Genomic DNA, 16821 nt, shown 5'->3' on the forward strand with positions numbered 1-16821 from the left:
TCAACCACCCACTCCAAATTTAGCCCCTTATTGCTAAATAATTAAATACGGAAAACATTCATAATGGAACAGCTGTAGCTTTAAATAGATTTCAATTCTGAACCCTTCTGCAAGGGAACATTTCTTCCTAAAATGTTCAGCAGCAGTGCCACATGGCCCACAAAAACAGACATTACTTCTCAGATCAAAACCTTAGAGCGCCTAATAAGATATGAACCAAAACAAAGCCACTGACAAATTAAGTGTGGAACCAAATGCTTAAAGTAAAATATGTGCACATTTAACATTTAGGGGATCTGTGTTTTTCCATTCTTTGCACAATTGAATAGTGAGGCTTTAATATCCAAACCATAAGAGTTCACTACAAGACGGATGTCATTTTGATGCATTAAGCCATCCATTGCCTAATGTCAAATGTCAAAGGTTAACCGTTAATTGCTTAATCGCAGAGAATATTTTTAACCAGTTGCACGTTGGTCTATGGGTTCATTTTGCTTCTCTTCAGTTTACTGCATTGTGCACCACCTGGATCTGGTGGGAGCTAGCTAGCTGTGCCACTCATTCGGCAATAAGCCTAACGCTAGTAAAGCCAACCTGACCCAACAGTGTTGCTGTGTAAACATTGTGCCCAGTCTTCGGTCTCCCCTCATGTTGCTCTGGTAAGTAAGCGGTTCAATGTTGACCCGCAGAAATTCTGCTGGCACCATTAGCATTGTCAGCTAGTAGCCGCAATATAGTTAACAATGCTGAAAGGGTTTTGCAGCTCAAAATGAAGCCACTTACTCACTAGAACTACCTTGGGGAGACCAGAGGTTTTCCGCAGCAACGCCACTGTGCATTGCTGCTAGCTAGCTCCCCCCCGACCCAGGTGGTGTGTAGTGAGGAGCGGCTAAGGCTAGCTAACCAGTAGAGACTGGAGGGTGGGCAGTGGCACTATGTGTCTGCATGTTAACAAGGCTAGCTGGCTGTCTGTAAGCAGAGCCAGAACAAAATACAAGGCAAGACATTTACAAAACAAGACATTAAAATTTCACCGGCTCTAAATGGACAGCACTTTGACATGCCGTCCTAAAGCTAACTGAATCATCGGAGCGCTTGACTAAAAGGAACAGCCCACTGTATTTCATGTTATTGTTTTCTTCAAAACTATCCCATTAGTAACCACCTACTGGAAACTGATGTCTCTACAACCAATGAATCAATCACTCAGTCATTTATTTATTTGTCACATGACATCATACAAGGTGCAACTCCAGTGAAATGTGTTCCTGTCATCTTCTCTAACTTGTACATTGTGAGTTTTTCCTTTTATGCCTCTTCTTGGATTCTAGGCTACTGCTTTATAATTTCCCATGTTTCCATACCAATGTTGCTACCTGCCTCTGAGGTGTGGTTTCTGAAACTACAGACCATGAATGTTATACTTGTCAGTGGCAGACTCTCAAGTCTCAGGCTTAGTCCACACAGATACAGGTATTTATGTGAACTGAGGTATTCCTTCCTTTATTTCCAAAAAATTCCCATCTACACACAGTAATAAAAAAGTTTTTGTTCAAATAAAAATGCAACAACAACTGAAGCACTGTCAAAAGCATGCCAAGCCAAAAAAAAAGATATTATCAGAGGGCTACATAGAGCAGTGACCTCTGTAGCGCATTCTGACGCCTCTGTTCCTCAATACAGTGGAAAATAAGTGTTTATGTGTAAACATCTAAATAAAACCCTGTTAGCGAGGTTAGAACTAGCACTATTTTGGCCTTGTCCACCAGTGCACAAAATGCCGCCTCATTTGAGATGCCTCACGAATGAGATAACGGCACACACTCTGCCATTACAAGCCCAAAACTCAGTATTCCTTGTCTACACGTCACAATGAAAACAGAGTTTTCGGTAAATCTTCATCCTGGACGGAGTTTTACGCAAGGTTTGTTGTTGTATTTATGTCAAATGCAGTTTGGGCATGCATGAAAGGCCACAATGCATAAAACAAAGCTATGTTTACAAAAGTGCCTCTGTGGACTGGGCCTCAGATTTCCCCCAGCCTGAGTCCACACCAAAAAACTTGGAGCTCTAAAATGTACTAATTTTAAGTGTAATTAAAGGACTGGTACCTCAAAGCTAGGAAATGTTTATTCACAACAAAAAAATGGTTGTGCTCCAGGAAATGACTAGCAGTAACATTAAGTAAACACAATTTGTAACACATGCGCTGAAACATATAAACTACTGCTATGATCCTTTGACTGATAACCCTTTTCTAAGAAATCTGCACATTCAAAACAGGCTATGCAGTGATTGTGGGTGAGAACTGGCTTTGCATAAGTAATGAGGAGGAATAAAAGACTGTCCTACATCCACGCCAGAGATTACACTGCTGGCTGCTGTTTCTATAAAAAGATTCACTGCAGGGAGTATGAGTGACACAGGCACACACGCAACCACACACACACCCACACAAACACACAGATGGGCACAAAAACAAGGCAGAGTATTTATAGGGAAGAAGGTTCTGGTATCAAAAGAACTTTAAAGATCAGTGTCTGGTTAACTCTAGTCAACCAATCACAGATCTGTGACTATTCCAAGCCTTGGCAGACAAACACAGCGAAATGCTGGAAAGATTATTGGTAGCTCTAGGCCAACTTAAAATGTCTTCTATATTTCCTGTTCTCCTATTTTCCACTTCTCGTTTAGACTGCTTCCTTTCTGGGCAAAACAAATAACCCAGTGAGGTGCTTTCACAATGTGTGACACGTATAGGCTACAATGTGGATGAACAAGCCTCGATACGAGGGCCAAACACATACTGGCCTGTAGCTTTAAGAAGTACTCTGGGCTGCCACATATTCAGGAGGGAAAGTCCCTGTGCAGGCTGACTGAAGATGATGTGATTTTCCACTCCCTGCTGACTGCTCTGGTTTAACACACTGGCTAATTCCTATCCCTGCACCAAGACAGGAGTTGGGACATTTTATTTCCACCTTCTCTGTGACTTAGTGAGAATATACTAGACAATATTATGTTAAAAAATATTTCAGGACTGCAACCATTGACTATTTTCTTAGATGAACTGAGCAATTCTTAACATCAAAAAATGCCCATCAAAATTTCCAGCTGCCAAAGTGACATCCCAGTAGTTTGACAAGATACAGCAATGACGAAAATAAGAAAAACGGGTGAGCTAAAATTGGCAACACCATATGTGTTGCCAGTTTGCTTCTTATGTTGCGTCTTCAGATTATCTGCTAGCTTTCAGCTTTTCAAAGATCAAGTAAAGTGATGATCACACAGTACAGATGTTTTTGTTGACAAATCTTTATGTCTATGCTGTCAGAAGACTTTGTGGGCATGAAATAGTGATTCTTTTGCTGCTCTCAATGCAGCAGCTCAGAAATTATTATTGGCCTTGGTTGACAGGTTGCATACTGCTTTACTAAACACTGCTTTTATGCATTCTGATATATGCCCTTCTTTTATTTGGTGTTTCAGTGTGGACAGCAAACACAAAGAAGAATAATTAAAGAAACACTTTCAAGCACAAACCTTCCTGAGGCCAAGGAGACATTGTGATTCTTACACTGCCATCCCATAAGTGTGTTCAGAATCCATGCGGTGGCAAAAACGATTGCTGACCCTCAAAGTGCCATCGCTGTTAGAGGGCCAGCATGCCCCTTATAACTGTCCTCCCATGCTCCTGACCTCTGCTGGCTTGTCCCAGTTGTTATCTAACGCTTGATATTTTAACTGGCAGTCTTGTAGTGTGAGTACTTGAACAAAGTGTCACTCTGGCCAACATCAAAACAAAAGTTTGGCTGAATATGAGACGTCCTCTAATGAAACTTCTAGTTGGTGCATAGCCTAAAATTATCTTGGTGCTTAGGTCAGCAGGCAAAACGCAAAGAGATGCATTGGTGTGGGCATTTTTCCGGTGAAGATGAAAAATTAACGAGTATTTCCAATTAAAAAGATAGATCCAATAGTTCAGAGATGTGTCAAAAGCCCAAATACTGCACAGCTGTGCATAATACTATGACAGGGGATTTTGCAATTGTGAAAAGTTCTTGCTGCAACAATCATTTATCCTACTTTTTGCCTTTCTTGGACAGAATAGCTGAGGGTAGACAGGAAACAGGTGGGAGAGGGGATGACGGCCAGCTAAGAGCCCCAAACCAGGGCTGCTGCTAAGGCCTTAGTACATGGGCACACGCTCCACCAAGTGAGCTCCCAGCACCCTGACCATCCATCTCAATGATCACAAGTAAACAGTTGATCTACGTCATTTATTTTACAAAAGGTTCTTCCCTGGATGTGACTTGAAGATATTTGACCAGCCAACACAGTATTTTTCCAGTTTCCTCTCTGTTTCTTACAGCAGGTGGGGTGCCAACACAGTGGTCTCATTGAAATTAATGAGAAGGCTGTAGTTTTTGATGCAGTGCTACTGCCGGTCTGAACATGGCTCTAACACATTCACCAAATGCCTCTCCATCACTGTCACATGCACACCTCCGAGGACATTCACGTTATCCTGGAAAGCTGGATGAACTCGGAAAAATGACACACTGGCCTCATTTGTCTGAACCACAGTTTGTGTCTGAAGCCTCTAATGAGTTACAGAACAGGCATCTTCTACCAGCCAATAGCACAATATGACCTCCATTACAGTGAGCCAGGAACAAGAATTTTAAACTCCACAACCCATACAGGCTTTACAAATAAGCCTTGATAAAGACTTCACACGAGTAAATCATCCGTCTGAAGGCAATTACCCACGAAATATGAAGAAGGCAAAGCACAAAAAGCAGCATCAACAATAGGTGTAACAGTAGAGTGCTGTTAAAACGGACAGTGGGATGAATCACAACCTCTTTATAGCCACCCGCCTGGCTGTAAAGGCAGAAAAGAGCTGAGTGGGGAAAATGCATGTACTGGTCAAAAAGGGTGCTTAGATCCTTTGTGTTGAGTATACTGCCCCACAGCATGCTGGGGGGAAAACAAAGTATGGCTGCATGTATTGGTGAGCAGGGGCATGGGCCCCGACTGACGGACCTCATCTCTTTGGTATTTAGGTATGCCTTTGCTTTTCATTCACATCCCACCCGCACAGGCGCAGAGGCTCATCTCCCCCACAGCCCTCCCCTCCCCCTTCCTGTTGTTGCATTTCAATGTAAATGGCTGGATGAATGGCTGCAGCTGGCCCATCAAAAGGCCAGCCCTGCTGAAGGGCCGTGGTGATTGAGATTCAGCCAGGCCACACCACCTCTACCCTCCCCCACCCAACACTTTGTCCTAACACCCTTACCCCGTGTCTCAGCTTATAGCTTATGCCCAACATGAAGAGGGGCTGGGCACGAGAGTGCCTATAGGAAACTGATAAAGCTGTTTGCCTTGGAGCACCACAGTAGTGAGACATGAAGCAATTTCTCAAAGTGGCAATAAATCCAACACATATTTTATTTATCTCAGGGTGACAAAGTTTGGTTATGGACAGGACACAAAATCCTGTTCCGTCTCCGCAGTAACAGGGATCAGAAATGCTTTCACATGTCATATTCACCATCTATTTGACATCATTCTTCTGTCAAGATGTTTGAATACACACATTCATGGCAATTTAACTACTCAAGACAAACAATGCTGTGTCAGTCCTGTAACAGCAATACTGTGTGATCAACAGTGTTGAACATTAATGCTGTGTGCATGCACAAGTGGAGGACACTCTGTCAAACAGAATTTCTGATTTCCAGTAAAAGGACTTCAGCGCTGGTGGTGCTGTGTCCTACCATCAGTTCACCCCGACACCTGGCAGGCTCTGCAGATACTCGTTGCGCAACCTGCAATAACAGCCTGCAGATCTTCACCTAACCAGTTCACCTTGTAAAACTTATCTGATAAACAATGATTTCATCAGGTCACTTAGGTTAGCTGGTTACTGAGGCCATAGCCTTGTCTGAATCTATGCTGGGACGCCTGGATAGACCAGCTACTTCAATAAATAGTAACCAACTATCTAACCTTGTTTATTATTCTGCCAGTAAGAATTACTTTACAATAAAAGCCTTACACTTTTCTGTCTCTAGCAGTGAAAACCAGGTTTAATATATTCCCTTTCCTACTACACAAAAGTAGCCACAGGTGTTTAGTTACACCAGCTCCGAATGACTCCGACTGGCTAATTTTCACCCTCCTAAAACAGAGACTGAATAAGTAACAGATATAAAAACAAGTAACCACCGAGACATTTTCTCGGGCCTCAATGTTGCTTTCTACTGTTTATTAACCTGCATTCTGCCGTGTCTGTGATGCCATATGTGACACACCAATAGAAAAAGGCAGGCATACTTGTGTACTGCAGAACCTGGTCTACTGGCAATGGGAAAAGAGACTATCGCCCATTTTTTACGGGTTTTCCCGCATTTAAAAACCCCCACATATGGACTATTTCAAACTTGACAAGAGACAATCTCAATAGGTATTTCCTGTTGGAAAGTTTGTTGATGCAGTAGCTGACAGGAAGTAAACAACACGCCAAGCAACCAATAATTTTGGTGGAAAAGGGGCATAAGTGATGAGCTCGCATTAACAGTGAATGGCATCAGAAAAGATCCAGTTTATTGCTGTGATGTGTGCACCATAATCAGTTTTACAGCTTCCTAGGAGGTTTTTAGGAGGAAAAAAAAAACTGCGAGCCACCTTAGCTTTGGATAAGCATGGAAAGATTGAGGAGGAAAAACAGAGAGGGTAAGTGGGTCCAGGCAAGCAAGCCTGTCTTGTCTTTTTCCTTGTGTGTCAGCAACAGGCTGAGCAGACCAGAACAGCCGAGCCCAGAGGGACACATCACAGACTGTCTCTGCCATCAGCTCCCAGACCTGGCCGACTAACCTCACAACATTTCCAATGCCACGTATGGATAATACATCACCTCATGCAGCCTCCTGCTCAGTGGCACATCCAATCAAAACACCAACTGTTGTCTCCAGGTTTCTACCCCCTCTAATTCATGCCTGCCCGGACTGTGGCACTTTGCCATTTGCCTAAAAGCGTCACCTACACAGGTTCTGTCAGTGTGGAAAACAGGCACACACACGAAGGTGCTTTTATTAGCCAAGACTTTCACCTATTATCACTCTTCCATAAGATAAACCCTTCAGTCACCTCGCTGGAATTTTGATAGTAGCAGGTCAATGACAAATATGTTAACTAATGAAACTATGACAAAGATGTGTGGGTATAATCAGCAATTAATAAAGTTATTCATTGAGTTCACAATGTTAGACAACTTCAGACTTACAGTATAATGGCTGAGCCTCTTTGGGGTAATTCAGAATGAAACTAAAAGTGTAATTAAACGGTACCCTACAGGCCCACACAGACATCCCAGTCAGACTGCAAGCTCAGACCAGGCTCTACGAATCCAAACTCCCTACCAAACAGCCTTTTACATAAATCTGCTTCTTCTGTTTTTCAGTGGTTCTTTTACAGTCTTCAAATAAACATGTTTACTCACCTTAATGAAAGAAACACTACTCTTATTATGGGATTCTGAATACTTTAAATCAATATGACAAACTAGCTGAGCTGCTGGTCAGCCCATGTTATTATATATTTATGCCAGAATGGCAAAACATATCAAACTCTGTGTGAAGTTCTGAAATGTTCTGCATACCTGAAATTGTGATTAAGCATATCAGTACATTTCCCTTAAAAACAAGAGCACAAAATATTCCTTTTCCAAGCTTCGATCAGAGAGATCAAAAGCCAAGTCTGTTAAAAAAAAAAGCACATTTCTGGAGAAGCAGCAGCAGCGTGCCAGAATTGAGATCCTTTCCCTTTGATGTGCAAGAGACTCGGGGAAGAGAAAATATTATCAAGAGCGGTGCAGCGGAAGGCTAGGAAGTAAGCACAACCTAACATGAGTTAAAGACACCATCAACCACCAGGACCTCCTAAACCCCAAAATGAGGCTCCACAGTCCCTGAGGGAAACAGCAGGATTGGGGCCCGCCATTTTGTTCCATTTTGCTTCGAGGATAGAGGAGGGGGCAAAGGACTAGGCTGAATTTCAAAGGGCTTCAGATGCCATTTGAGTATCCGCAGAGATTGTGCTGGTGGAACAGCAGCTATAAAAGATTTACACAACTCAAACAGGGAGGAATAGAGGGGAGTGAGGGAGAAACCAAGACTGAGAGAGAAACAGAAAGGCAGAGACAGACAAAGAGAGGCAAGAAACAGGAGTAGCCATGCTTGTTTACCTAAAAGGACCACACTCTCAGCACGAGAGGGGGAGGGGAGAGCCTTCATGGACAGAGGGCAGGCAGAGTGGGTGCTGGAGTTGCAGCTAAAGGCTTATTTTCCCCTCTTACAACTCACACAAGGAGATGTTTTACTTTTCAAAATGGACCTCAATAAGGAGGTTTCTCAGCAATAATCAAGGAAGAAATTGCACAATATACTGCTTACTATATCGGCCGCCTACACATCTTATTACATGACGCATCTTCTCCTCCTAATGACCAGTGATCTGCAAAGTTTTGTGGCATTACAATGTCTGCATCTCTCTGCTTACACTGTAAATAATGTTACGTTTTAACCAGACATTATTCGATCTGACATTACAGGCAGAATGGTGACCAGATATAAGAGTGATGTTTGGAAGTATTTTGACAAAATAAACGAAATGAACATGCAGATTCAGGCTATGTAGCATTAAACTGGTGAATCACAGTTTATCTCGTCTGTGCAGAGCAGAAAGGTAGGCTTACCCTAACCCATAACCGCATTTTTACTTCTTTGTGACTTGATAATTCAATGCAGGTTGTGGCACAAAATAAAGGTGCTTTTTAAGCATGTACAAACACACAGGGCACAGAGAACTCCATGCTTGACGCTAGATGGAGAAATGTTATGGACAGAAGGGGAAATGGTGTTATCACTGGACAAACTATATACTATTTACATATGACACATAATTTTGGGTATTATGGTGGTAATGGCATTTAGCCATTTTCAAAAGTAACAATGTTTATAATAATAAACTGAGATGACACTGAACAGATAACTTATGTTTACGTGAAATACTTGCACCTTAAGTAAAATAAATAAATAAATAAAAACAGTATTTTTTTTTATATCATTATCAATTACATTTTAATTAACTGATTAACCACAGGGGTCATAAACTGGCATACAATTTACAATGACATGAAAACTACGGCAATACCAAATGTCCATTCTCTACACTGAAATCTTCAACTGAGGTTTTCCAATGAAGCTTGAATGTCTGTTGTCATCACCCTAAAAATAGTTTGAAAATTTCTAACAAAATCCTCAATGTGGAGTAAGAATCAGAATCAGAATCAGAATCAGAAATACTTTATTGATCCCCGAGGGGAAATTATTTATGTTACATTATTTACATACATTATTTATGTTAAGCAATTCATCTGATTAAATGCGTTAGTCTTTTTTTATTAAATCAACTTTTTTCCATGAATAAATGTAATTAATGGTGCTGTTAGCCTGCTGCTAGACTACAAGTGGATCTGCTGCTACTGAAACATAACCCTGCTTGTTTTTAGAAAGCTAACTAGCCAAAAGGGACAGCAGATAGTATCAGCACTCTTCTATGTTATCACCACCAACATAACCAACTGGTAGGAACCTATAGCTACCTAACCTGTTTACCAGAGGTTGAATCATGGCGACAGGCCCGTCTTTGGGCCTGTGCCCGTAAGTCTTACTCCGAATAAGACTTCCTGTGAAATGTTAAAAGTCTACTTTTTCGCCCTGGCGGGTAAAGGACCAGCCACACCAAACTGACATCAAAGAACTAGTGGCGATGAAAGTCGACTGCTGCGTCACCTCATGTCATCTGTGTCTCTGCCAAGAAGTTGCACCTGAACACACCACAAAGACTACAACCTGCACGGGAGGAAATAACTCTCCTTAACAACGGGTGGAGCTAGTCTGTATTTGTCATTCAAAGGGGAAAACCAGAAGACTGACAGAATGGATTCAAGATGCTAGTTAGCCAGTCAGCGCATTAACAACACAACCTGATGTTATGACAACAAATGATGTTTATCTAGCACGAGCAAACACTAACATTACAAACCGTTTCTGCCAAAGAGCCCAATGGCTAAAAAAAATAATCTAATGTCATGTAACAAGTTTGATTCAATCTCACACCCTGTTGACTTTAGCTGTTTATTTACTTTACTAACTTTTGTTTCTCTTCTCATGCACAGAGATCAACTGCCAATCAACAATTCAACAAACTGAATCAATTGAAAAACAGGCAACAAGAGCTGACTAGTGCCAACAGTGCATGGCACACCACAAAAACTAGGGCAATAGACGCTCACCGACGGCCTGACATTGATCCAGGCCAACCGTCCGCTTGGTGTGTACGGGCCCAGAGTCTCAACCTGTCTTCAACTTTGTAGAAATACCATGTTTTAACTGAATGAATAGACATGCAATTATAAAAAAAAAAACAGCAGTGCAGCATTGAAAGTTGTACTGCCCTTATGAAAATAATACGTGTTCTAAAACTAAAACCTGCAGAAGTCTTGTATACCTTGAAACTAAACATCTACAATAAACACAACTTCTTACATACATTAAACGCACAAACAAACCACCGAAATATAACCATTCCTTCTTAAAACCATTGTTGACCTCTTGGTTGCCATCTTAGCTTTCACAATGAACAATTGCTGCAGGCTTGGGTAAAAGAACAATCAATCCACACACAGGCGACTGCCTGCCATCAAAAACAGAAAAAGAAAGTGGTGGGACCAATCCATACAAACTAGGGGCCAACAGTTAATTTTAAGTAAGTGTCAGGCTGGCTACCAACAATCAGCTTTTGGTTGCCAAGGATGACAGACTGGTTGCCATATTTTAATCACTTTTAACTGGACTATAATGATCCTCTGTAAAGTGTAAGCCAAAACTCACTGACAAATGTTACTAAGAACATATAAACTGCCAGGCACACATACAACAGACTTCACCAAGCACATGTGGTGTAGTGTACAATAGGCAAAAAAAATGACCTGCAATCTACTCTTTAGTTTGATCGTTGTGGTCATTTATGAGGGTGTTGTAAACTGTGCAGCTGAAAAGTTAATATGCAGAGTCTTATCTGAAGAATGATATCTACTAAACAATATGACAGTGGGTTATTTGATGATTCAGACTGGCTATTAATAGGGGTGCACCAATTTTGAATTTCTGGGCCAATACTGATACCGGTGTTTTTATAGTGTTGTTTATTTAGTGTTTGTTGTTATTTATTGCCTCTTCTATGCAGGGAAAGGAAGAAATCAAAACTGTAAAAACATACCTGTTTTAAAGTTATTAAGCCCGTCATTACACTACCTTTGAATGAGCACAAACTCAATTACAGAAATTTATGAAACAACCTTAAACGTATCCTTTCACGTGAAAATCAAAATATTAATAACCGCTCAGCTGCTCTTGCTCCCTAGTTCGGAGGGTGTGTGTGCTGCTGGCTTAGCTGCTATAGAGAGGCTGTCGCTGCACAGAGGCTTGTGCTTCGGCTCAGGGGTCGTGTATGTTACTACGTTACTGGGTTAGTTGCTGAGGAGAGTCTGTAGCTCTGCGGTTGTTCGCTCTTTGGCTTGGTGTCCTCATTGCCCTCATAATTCACCAAAATGAAACCAAAGTGGCTCCAAACACCAGACCTGTAGGTTATCAGAGGATCTCCTATTTTTGGTCTGGTAATGGGGCTACTAACTGTCTTGCAACGAGCTAGCTTAATGTAGCGTGCCTCCCAGCGTGTCTCACAGGAGAGGAATGTTTTGGTTTGGGGGTGTGAGGGACTGACAGCATGTTGCCTGTTCTGTCGTGTGGGCTGCCTCATTGAGCGCAGTGGCACTGAGAAAGTTAGATTAAACACAGTTTAATCTTTACATTTAAAGGACAGTTCAATGTATTGTTAGGTTTATCTTGCATAACGAACCGAAAGCCTAGTACCGAATGGTTCAGTATGAATACATGTATTGTAACATCTAATCCTGAGTTACCATCAGACTTGGCCACAGTGATAATCTGGTTGTCCTGTGCAACCATTACTGTCAAGGCACCCAAACACAGCAATCAAGAGCGTCTTGTTCTCTTGTTGTGTTTTTGTCATGATGCACTGACTCAGTTGTATTCGTCTTCAACTCAGCCTTTTAGTCAGCCACAAAAAATTATGTGGTAGACAACCTAAGAAGTATATAGGCAACAAAAATCTTTTCGAGGGTCTGAAGATCAATGTGCCGAAACAAAGCAATCAGGCATGTTTAAGACAATACATTGTTTGCAGCACCGTCACAATGGGCTGTCGTGCAAACACACCAGAGGTTGACTACCTCTGGTGTGTTGCAAACGAGTCAGCAGATCTCCTGCATCTGGGTAAAATTGCCATTATCGAAGTCTGAAGAGTTGTAAGACACAAGAGCCACTGTTAAGCAGTCGAGGAGCAGAAACATAGAAATGTAGCCAGTCTTTCTATTACATAAAACATCTAACCCCAAGCTACAATCACAGGCCATGATCTTTCTGACCCCAGCAGAACTCCATTTCCTGTTGCAAGCACAGACATGGTTTTATTCTCTGGTGCTACTTAGAGGAAACGGGGCAAAATCTAGCAATCACTCAGGGGAAACCTGGTGGGATGCACAGTTCTGGAGTGCCAAGAAGTGTGGCCATTATCTTCACGATATATTTGACTTAAACTCAAAACTATTTCAGTAACACTCTTAGTAGAAGATAGAATAAATATGCTGCATTTACTGTAAACACAATCATGACATTTCAATGTTCCCACTATAGGTTCTAATTACTGGTTTGGACTGGCTATTAAGAGTCAAATGCAATGATCCAACAAAAGAAAACAACTAAATAAAGGCATACAAGTCCCCACTATATAACAGACCTCTGAAAAATGTGTGTACAGCAAATTATGTCAAAGAACAAAATAATAAACTATTTAATTGACTGACAGATCCAGTGACACGATAATTGCACCTCATGTGCTAAAGAGAAACTTCAGCTGCAACGAGATTGTCGTTCCGTGTGTGGGTTATCTTACATTCACGATGTAAACACATCAGTGGTGATGTATTAAAGATAAAAATTTGTTCATATTTCTGCCAAAACACTTTGTTTGTATTCAAATCCCATACACCCTCTTCAAGTATAACAGAATAGGGCATGTAATTCCATTTGAGGCTTTAACTATAGCACAGAGAAATAGGACCTACGCAAGCTCAAGGGAGACAGAGATATGCATCACTGCCTCTGCAGTGTAGTCAACATGAACGCCCCAACAAGCTAAAACACTCTCAGTATCTTGGTGGAAAACACCACCAGCGGCACTGCAGTGTTTTCCTCAGCATTGGTACTGCACCAAAGTGGAGAGCTTCTCCTCCATATTCCATTTCCTCTACAGCACATCTCAAATCCCACCATGTTGTGTCCTCATTTACATGTTCTTTAACACGGAAAACACACACACTCCACTGGACTAACTAAAGTAATTGTGACAGTTATCCATCCATATACACTACTGTTAGTCTACTGGCTATATACAGACACTTCCTGATGAATTCACACAGCCAGTGGGAATTTCAAAACACTGCTCTTTAAATAGTCCCTGCAAAGCACACAATTTTTCTTCACGGGCTTTAGATCTGACAATCTAATTCATTGCTTTCCTTATGGACAGGCTTGTAGCACATCCATTTTACTTAAGTGCTGGAACAGACCAGCAAATGGACAAGACATAGTGCTTCATGACTGGAATTTATGACGCTGTGCACACTTAACTGGAAAAGCAGGTAGGCTAGTATTGCTTTGGATCGATTTCCAAACATCTGCTGCTGTTGTGACAAGCAAAAAATAGGCAACATTTAGATGTTATTAGTGCACTTCCTTGAACAATGTGATGATAGTTGTTACTCTGGATATTACAGGTGCCCCTTGGTGCTAAACCTGAGAGTATGCAACAAAATTAAGCCAAACCTTACACTACAATTGCTTGCTCCCAAGACAAGCCTTCTAAAAACTCATGCATAGGGCTGATGCATTAATCTGATGTGTGCATATACGCATACGTGCATGTATGGTTAACTTATGCAGCACTTCTTGGTTCCTTAACATTTCATTTAAAGATATCATCACACTGTCAGTGCCAGTCCCATCACACACGGGCAATGGTTTACCACAGATGAATGAAATTTGATTAAACTGTAGAGCTTATGTTCTCTCAATGTGCAATACACGCCACCAATGCCTATTTTGATCAGATTACCAACATTTCAACACTATGCATGACCACAGAGAGGCTTCATTCAAGAAGAACAGCATGGTAAACACTAATTGTGCATTTTCACAATACAAGAAGTGAATTACATAACTACACAACCATGAAGCACATAACAAATGCTTAAAGATCCTTAGTAAACGAAGATATTGCAAGTTGACCTTTGTCGCAACACACACCAAGCCGAGTTACCCACGGGGGCAGCAAGTCAGTTTGTTGTTGTTAACATGTTAGCACTGCAGGACCAGTAAAAATAAGACTTACCTGTGTGTGAATTCCACAAATTCAAATAGATATCTGAATCTTTAATGTTTAGTCTACGCCGCGATGTTTCCGGCCGATGCTGGATGGTCCCATTTGTTGCCGTCGGTTCAGCATACACTGGCCCGGAGACATCCGCATAAGCTCGCGACGACCATCGCAGCTCGAAAGCAGCTCACTCGACTCGAGGCTAGCGCTAGCTTGTTAAAACCATGTAGACCAACAAACAGACGTCCAAAGAAAAAAAGGCTAAAATATCCACGAGAACTCGCTTACAGCGTGGCTATTTCGTCGTCACCGCAAACTACGAACCTTTCACACTCCATTTGTGCAACGGTAGGCTTGCCTGGGTGAACGTAAACCATCAAAAGATCATATTTTGTTTCGGTTTAATCCTCTCCGCCAACCCATTCGAGCGGTTTTCGAGCGGCCTTTGACTTCAGTGTGTGGACGCTCGGGACGGAAACGTTCTGGGAATGAAACGAGCGTCCTGATTGGCTGCGGCGGTGTGGGCGGATACTGTTTCTGCTCGGGATGAAACAGGCGCCATTTTGGATCCGCTAAGCAGCCTGAGCTCGCCTTGAGCTAACGCGAGCGCGGCTCCAACATGGCTGCCCGCGATTGACAGTTTCATGCGCAAGAGACCACACTCCATTATATAGTTGGAGACCAAGAAAAGGAAATGGAGTACAGGCACTGGGTGCACTCGTTTTCTACACTTCGAAACCCCTTTCATGTTGTTTATTCCTACTCGTTGCTTGTGTATTTAGATTTTCCAAAGGTTATTTACAATGCAAGCGTTCATGTATGGTGTGAAAGTTACACTGAATATTTTTCAGTCATGTTGTAAAGCTGCTAACTAAGCAAACACTTAAACTACATATTAAATGCAGGTGACGGCCGTCTCACCTCCTACTTTTATATAACCACGGGTATCAGTGTGCACTATATATTTTGGCGCTTATTAAAATCTAAGTTTATATTTACAATGGATGCGTCATACCTCAAACACAGAGTGCGGGTAACATGAGAAAGGGTTGGCAAGACAGCGGGGCGTGCTGGTGAACAAACTCGACGCACCCATGGTCGAAATGAAACGCAAGGGGATGAAACGAAGGCTCCTATTGGCTCAAAGAAAAGCTCTGTACTCTTATTGGTTTTAGTGATACGTCACTCAAACTGACCTGTACACGTCGCTGCTCACGACATCATTGATTACCTTGGTAATTTACAGCAGCGATATGAGGAGCAGCAACCTGCGTGTTCTCACTCCAATTAAAGACTCCATCAGCTGATTTCACTGAATGGTGGAATGAGGATTACGTCATCAATAAAATGACCTGCTAAGGTGATTATTGATAATGAAAAGCAGCAGACTTGGCAACTGCATGGCGCCTATCCCATGAGCTCAAAACACATAATAGGTTTTTACAAGTTGGATCTTACAACTGACAAATAAATGTGTTGTGTTGTGTTGTGTTGTGTTATATTTTGGCTAAACCTAACTGGACTAAGGGCTAATGAATCCAGACCACTAACCAGTTAACTAACAGCGCCCTCTGCTGGAAGTACTGCTATAGTAACAACACACTTGGAGAAGTACTTCAAACATTTCGAAGTTATTCATTGTAAAATGAACAATTGCAAGAGAAGTCGCTGCAATTAAAAACTTGGGTCACAGACTCCCTCCACCAATGAAATTTAAATATGTATGAATACTACTACTGCTACTGCTTACAAAAAATAAATAAATAAAAGAAAGTAAAATAAATAGATAATAAAATAATAATAATAATAACAATAATGATAGTAATAATAATAATAATAATAATAAAACACACGTGTATAATCATTGAGAGAATCTAGATATGAGGAAATAGAAATATAAAGTAGTGCAAGTTAAGAAAAGAATAAAATATAACATCTATAAAATATGAAGTAAGCGATATTAATCAATATTTGCATGACTAGACAGAATGTAACTTGAATTTTCTGTGTGCTATGAAAGTGTATATGCATAACACGAGTGTAAATAAATCATGTATTTACAGAGGTGCACATTTTTGGTGCAACATTTCTCATGGGTTTCGGAGAATATTCTTAACCAGACACACAATCATTTCAGAATTGTTATTATCGTCTTGACAGATAATTAAAAGAGTTTTTCTTTTTCTTTTGTTTGTTTTACATCTGCTGACACAATCTCAATTAAGATTTGTGTTG

At 41.3% G+C, this 16821-nt stretch overlaps 1 protein-coding gene across 2 annotated transcripts in view; it reads right to left on the reverse strand.

Moving 5' to 3' along the window:
* Nucleotides 1-15041, reverse strand: part of ankrd11 (ankyrin repeat domain 11) — a 121585-nt gene extending 106544 nt beyond the window's left edge. For both annotated transcript variants that reach the window (XM_050054293.1, XM_050054284.1), the window contains exon 1: nt 14602-15041. The gene's annotated coding sequence lies outside the window, so the exon portion shown is untranslated. The remainder of the gene's footprint in view (nt 1-14601) is intronic.
* Between the last annotated feature and the right edge of the window lie 1780 nt (nt 15042-16821).

Source organism: Epinephelus moara, chromosome 1 (assembly GCF_006386435.1).
Source record: "Epinephelus moara isolate mb chromosome 1, YSFRI_EMoa_1.0, whole genome shotgun sequence".
NCBI lineage: Eukaryota > Metazoa > Chordata > Actinopteri > Perciformes > Serranidae > Epinephelus > Epinephelus moara.